A 6,986-nucleotide genomic window follows, 5' to 3' on the forward strand; every position below is an offset into this window, starting at 1 on the left:
TGCCGCCTGACCCCTTTTGCGCGATCCTTGTTAGGGCCTATTCACGCAGCGGGTTAAGCCACGGTGGAGGAATGAATGCGCGGAAATGGAAAGTGCTTGTTTCGTGGCAGGCCAATTTTTCGAGGGTGATGCATGAATTGCGCTGATTAAAAACTATGTTGAATTGTCGGCCTAATCACTGTTTCGGCAGCGGGCCCTGAAAGCGTACAGGAAATTAACAAAGCGTTAATGACAGCACCTGAGTAGATGCCACATGCGACGACGTAATGACTGGAGAATTATAATGGAAAAGGAGAATGCTGAGACAAAAGACAGGCACAGAGAGAGAGGGAGGGAGAGAGAGAGAGAAAAAGAGAGAGAGAAAAAGAGAGGGAGAGAGAGACATTGCACACAAAGAACAAATGCCAGCTCTCATTTTCCTAATCCACTCCCGCCTTCAACAACGTGGCCAGGTTTCCAAATCGACGATAATCTCCACCACCCCTTGAGCTTTTCGCGATTTCGGCGGCGTTGGCAGGCAGAGAGGCAGACGCAGAGGCGGTCGGGGCTGTGGGAACAGAGGGGGAGAGAGAGAGAGAGAGAGCGCAAGAGGAATGTCACAAACACCAGCCCGTCATCACTGCAGGTGCGCGAGCGCCGAGGGCCGGCCAAACAGCTGGTCCGGGCACCGCTCATCTGCGGCAGAGCCAGAAGGGCAGAGCAAGCAGGGACACAGATTACCACAAACACCGGGGTCACGGCGATAGGGAGCCGGAACAGCGACTCAACCTCTTCCTCGCTGCCAAGAATGCAACGCAAACAATGAGCTGGTGTCACTCTCTTTTTTTCCCTCTCCTCTCTGTTTCTCCGAGCTTCCTGTCGTGAGCAGTTCTTTCATTACAAACAATGCAGGTGATTCACCAAAGCATAGTCCAGACATCAAATGCTTCTAATTCATGGGCTGAGGCCAGGGAAGGACTCGAGGCCTCAGTGGAGGAGAGACAGAGGGGGGTGAAAGAGGACAGAGGTGACCACAGCGGCTATGGGACGTGGCTAAGCAGCTGGGCTTGGCTAGGACAGTGCCAGCCCTGACAGTGTTGTTTTAAGACAGCATTAAATGACTTAACCCTTAAAGGAGTACCGTCACTCCGGTGTGACGGGAATGTTGGGAAATGAACGTTCTAGGTACAAGAAATTGCCAAACAAATTTGCTTCAGCCAACACTGCTTGCTTGTAAAGGCAAACAAATCAGAGTCTTAAGCAAACCCCTGTGCATTACACACACAAGTTGACGAAGCCTTCATTTCGGAACACAGAGGTTGCAAAACCACATCACAATCCATCATCCAAATGATCCTGAATCCCAAGCAATGCTGATTACTACAAAGAGAATAGGGGAATGGGTTCTTTCTGAGGCTCTTTGGAAACACAGGCAGAGACTCTCACATCTCAAAGCTGAGACGAGAAACATAGAAATACTCTAGATTTGTCCGTGTCCTATGTCAGGTCCTGGGTGGCATCTGATTCATAAACACTAAAGTAATGAATCTTTACATACTAATTAAAAAATGTCATTAGCACTGGTGATCTTGTGGACCCCCGGGGACAATAAAGGATGACTGGGATTCATTCCATTTCTATATGGGGATTTATAGAGCATCTCACACACACACACACACACACACAGACCACACACACACACACACACACCACACACACACACACACACCACACACACACACACCACACACACACACACACACACACACACACACACACACCACACACAGCTCAAACCAGTTTGCATTTCTGATTCAGAACACTGCTGTAGAGGAGCAGTTGAGATTTTCCCTCAAGGCAATCTCATCTTGCGACTTTAAGACCTCTGCTCTAGTTCAGCAGTGGGCTAGGAGGAGGAAGGGCTGCCTACAGGGGGTGAGCTGTGCTAAAACAAATCACACCCAGGGGCTAAGTTTGACAAAAAAAATGACTAATACCAAAGCACAGGAAATTAAAGTTTTTTTTCCGAATATAAGAGATATTCATGAGAATATTGCTCTAACACTCTCAGAAGGCAACAGTTTTTTAATAAGGTTTAGCATGGCTCAGGCACCTCGGGGCTATCAATCAATCAACTTAGGAGAGCGATCGCAAAGATTTTAAATTAAGCTCACTTCGGAATCTGTTCTTGCAATCCGCTTGCAAAATTAAACTTACCACAGACAGACACCTGCAGCCTCCTTATTGCAAGAACGAAACCTCAATTCTTTGGTTTATCCTTCTCTTTCTGCCCACATAACCATGAGAAGAATCACATTGTAATACACCCAGAGTTTGTGTATGATCTGCCATTCATTTGTAATACAGCAGTACTTAATTAATCAAAATACCAGTGATTAAATATGATACATGCTTACTAGTATAAAAAACAACAACAGATAAACAGTCATTATGTTTGAGTGTATATTGCACATTGGGCTTCTCAACCCTATTCCTCTCACTGTGAAGGGATATGAGCAGTAGTTTTGAGGGCTGTGGCTAATGTTCAGAGAGGATATGAGGATATGCCCATAAGAGTAAAAGCGACTTACAGCACAAACCCAAGGCAATCGTACAAATGAGTCACTGCAGTCAGTGGAAAAAAAATAAGGAAACAAACAAATACCCAAATGAGGGCAACAATAACATTAAAAAAGATCCTCCAGAGGTAATGCAGTGACCTACATATCCTCTCCGCCTCTCGTGGTTTCCCCACTCCCCAAACAAAGGGGGAGATGCAGGGTTGGGTTAAGGCTGACACTGTGCTGGGAACACTATTTGTTTTGGTGAGGAGCGCGACGCAGAGCTAATACAGGCACAATTTGCTCAGCCGGCTTTGGGGGGGAATGATGGGAGGGGGTTGGGTGCGTGCAGAAGGGGTGAGAACGAAATGGCTCTGCACCCCTAACTCCCACCCACCCACCCACCTCCCCCTCGAATGAAGCCACCACCTCATACATCACTGGATGTTTTATTCAATAGTATGGAACGGGCATTGCGACAGGTGCCGCCGCCGCTGCTACCGGCGCATAGTGGGCCTAGGAGTAGTGGGGCCCTCATCATGGTGGACCCTCGCAGTAATGAGCACAGCACAGGCCCAAAGGTGCTGGTACATAGTCTAATAGAAGAAGCCATGATTTACAACACCAACATGGAGCCTGAAACAAAGACCTTTAAAGACCTTTTAACCTGTTACAAACTAGCTGAGATGACAGAGACATCAAGGAGAGAGAGAGAGAGAGAGAGAGAGAGAGAGAGAGAGAGAGAGAGAAAGAGAGAGAGAGGGAGAGAGAGAGATGGAGTTGGGGGGGGGGGCATTATGATACCTTTCCAGAGGATGTTCACTGAGGTGATATTCACTAATGTTCGATCATGTGATATTCACCTGAATTATGGTATTTACAACTCTGGCCTAACAATTTTCTGAGCAAAGGCCATCCCAAGTAATCCAATATCTATCAGTAGGACTAACATCAACAACAAATCAAAGCATATTGTTATACTGTCTTCTACTGGCAAGCACATTACATCATGCAACGGATCTATGAGGGCTATCATTTGAAAAACCGCCTGGAGTGATTTAGGAAAACACAAGTCCATCACTTAGCCACAGGATCCAAAGCACAGATCTGTTTTCTCGCCCCATGCATCCTTTGATCAAAATTATGGCCGGTAAATTATGCAGATCATGTAAATTAGGCCTAGTAAGCGGGTATTAAAGGGAAAAGGGGGTCAGTGGACCCCTATAAATAATACAAGTTCCTTCAAAAACGGGACTTCAGCTGAATAAATCCTTCATAATGAGCGACTCAGCTGTTGTTTTAGGACGGTGGGTGAACTAGTTGACTTGCTTTCATTACCCGTTCCCATGCAGGCGCGCGGGGATAATTATGCACAAATATTTTAATGGTGCCTGTTTTAAAACACGCACCAGTGATGTGTTGCCAACAAATCAATTAATGAATTAATGTCACGTATGTTTTTCCCAGTAAACAACAATGACTCAAAGTTCGAGACAGATAAGAGACTGCAAAGTTTCAGAGAAAACATAGTTGTTTATCATCTGACCCAACGCTCATATTCAAATAAAATGAGACACGGCCTATGCACTTTAGTCAGTCGATTTACTGGTGCTGGGTCTGATTAGATTACAGATAGGCAAACTCTGTGTTCTTGGAAACTACCCGTTCACATTTGCGTACCATATCCGACATGAACGGAATATTGTGTGAAATCTTATTAAACTAGAAACAAGAATATAACTGCTCTCTTGCTCAATCACTAGGCCTACAACCACAAATGTGTGTGTGTGTGTGTGTGTGTGTGTGTGTGCGTGTACTTTTCTCATTTAGTAGCCTAAAGCCTGATCTGCAGGGCACATATGAGAAACCATTTGAATGCACCAATGAAGCTTTAATTAATGGTGCTTGTTTAATGGCCTCTTGAATAAACACACGAGGGCGCAAAGGACGGAATGTCTCACCTAACTCCTGAACCAATGTAGCCTATTTGCCATTTATTTGCTCGCCGACTATGACCTACCTGTTCCCATCCTGCTGCACCTACATGTCAGAGCATCTTTCAAAAAGCCGATATCACACATATCACACATCAAAGCAGTTGCTAAGGGCCATTCACAAGCTGGCATCCATTTTACAACACTTCCTTTATTGCAGGTGTAGTGAGGAAACAAAGGTATGGGCTGTCATAAAAGGAGGAGCACATCTAAAATTCATCATATCTGTCCTTGGAGTCGTTGCCTACAACTATGCAAATTCGGTCATTTACCTTAAACCAAATTCATATCAGTACTGACTGTTTCATTCTATAACATATGCATTCAAATGACGCTTGGCAAAACACTGGCAACTTGAGGCATGACATTCCATAGACAACTAGTCCTACAAATCAAAAGACAGCTGCCCAGAATATGAAGCAATTTACACTGACGAGTTAAACTTCTGCAGCCCTTGCATCTATAATTAACCTACAAATCAAAAGGATAGCTGCTGCAAACAGCAACTGTGTTTATGTGCTTGCTGTAGGCCTAGTAGACTAATTGTTGTGCTTCTAATAACTTCGGCAGCTGTCATGTGAATTGCTGTATAGCCTGGTGCACAAAGAGGTTGGTCGGCGCAGCTTTAAGTCATCGTGAAATAAAACAGTAACCATATGCCTCACTAGATTAATAATAGTGCACTAGGCTATCTGAATTTGCGCAGAACAGCATCTGCGCCACCAATCTAGCCTAATTGGGCAGTGAGTCGAGTACTGGAAAGGGAGAAATAATTTTGCCTACCATAAATTGTTCCGTGGTGCAAAGCTAAAATCCCATGCAGGTTGCAGCGCTGGTCGGGCAGTCAGCTTCGGAGGCTTGCAGTCGACAGAAAATTCAAAAGCATGCCATCCCGGAAAAATGAAAGAAAGATATGTACGTTCCCTTTGATATTTAATTTGATGGTTATGGTTATTATCTCCTGTTTAATGCGACGAGCATTCTCGAATGGAAAAAAGACACGCAAAAGAGATCCGCTTCTTCCGAATGCTGTAGACTGTCGTGATCCGAAACAACAAGATTGTTTAGAAACTATTACATGCCTTACTATGTAACTTGAAAATGTTAAAAGGAACCGATACAGCAATTCCAGACAGGCTGTGATGTCAAATGCTCCCCGTTGAACTGCGGACCCCAATAATGCAATCGTAACCTTTCGCCCTTCCAAAGTGTCGAAACGATCTCCGCGTATGCGAACCGTTACATTCGATTTACAGCAATCTCCAAAAATAAGGCTAGATTCAGGAAAGTCTCGAATTTCATGACACCGATGAGGATTGTGAGACCATAGATGAAAGCCTTGTCGATTAAATGAATTGTTACTTCAACTCCTCCTGATCAACGAAACAAACGGAGCGCAGTCCGTGGAGCCAATATACCATGTATCATGTATGACAGCCGTCCACAATCGACAAATAGAATAAAGGCCTGTATTCCCTGGGTCAACTGCAGTCTCCAGAATGTATAACCTATGATGTGTTTAATCCAGAAGAGTGATCATCGGGCGTCTGCACTTTCCGGAGGCTGTGCTTTCATTCTGCGCTCCCAAAAATGTTGATTCCAATCCTTTCTTTTTAATTTCCAGTACCAAGGTTGTGATAATACACCTTTCTTTAGCTCACTATCCTCTTGTTACTGTGGATAGCCTGTAAATGAATAATTTGAGTCAGTTATTATTTTGCAATAGTGATTAAAGCCATCTGCTATCACAGCCATCCACCCTGCCCGTCCTCCGAGCTCCCGAAACTGACAATAACCCGGAACGATGCGGAGACTCACGGCTCGACAGACCGCCCATAGACCGCCCACTAACCAATCCTTGCACTGGGGGTATTTAAATATTCCCACGGGCAAGCCAATCAAAGGTAATTGAGGGTTGTTACCACGGTGACGCTGTCAGCGTCTCAGCATCATGTATGAAACCACATTGCCAAGAGGCGGAAAGACTGTTAGTGTAATGTTCACCAAAAGTTAACATTTCACCATGAAGTATAGTTTGCTGCATAACATCAATCACTGAAACACTGTAATGATGTTGCACTGTTGCCAGTATGCCTCGCTGATGTTCGGCTCTACAACCTAAGCAATCGAAAATAGCCTACTGCTACTGTTAATGACAGATACCAAGGTAAATCTAACATTTGAAGTCGGCATAATCTATTAGGGGACTGGGAGCCTGGCGACTTTATTCTCAGATGATGAAACAGGGCAAAGTCGTAGGCAAAATTCACACAAGCTGAATATTCAGCTTTAAAACTGCGCTAACATCAGCAGTAGACCTAAATGAGCAAAGACAACTTTGGGTGACCTACTTAAACCTACTCAATTAAATGGTTAACGAAGAAAGACCAAAGACCTGATGATTTTCCTACATTTAAACCTGTCTATAATCCTATGGACATTTTTATTTTAC

At 44.5% G+C, this 6,986-nt stretch overlaps 1 protein-coding gene across 1 annotated transcript in view; it reads right to left on the reverse strand.

Annotated features, from left to right (window-relative positions):
- Positions 1-6,297, reverse strand: part of fam222aa (family with sequence similarity 222 member Aa) — a 64,332-nt gene extending 58,035 nt beyond the window's left edge. Inside the window, exon 1 of the mRNA XM_076269779.1 lies at positions 5,318-6,297. The gene's annotated coding sequence lies outside the window, so the exon portion shown is untranslated. The remainder of the gene's footprint in view (positions 1-5,317) is intronic.
- Between the last annotated feature and the right edge of the window lie 689 nt (positions 6,298-6,986).

Source organism: Alosa pseudoharengus, unplaced genomic scaffold (assembly GCF_046254945.1).
Source record: "Alosa pseudoharengus isolate Yale_2024_CS ecotype anadromous, Long Island Sound unplaced genomic scaffold, YU_APseudo_1.1 YU_APseudo_1.1_scf_6, whole genome shotgun sequence".
In the NCBI taxonomy this organism is placed as follows: Eukaryota; Metazoa; Chordata; class Actinopteri; order Clupeiformes; family Clupeidae; genus Alosa; species Alosa pseudoharengus.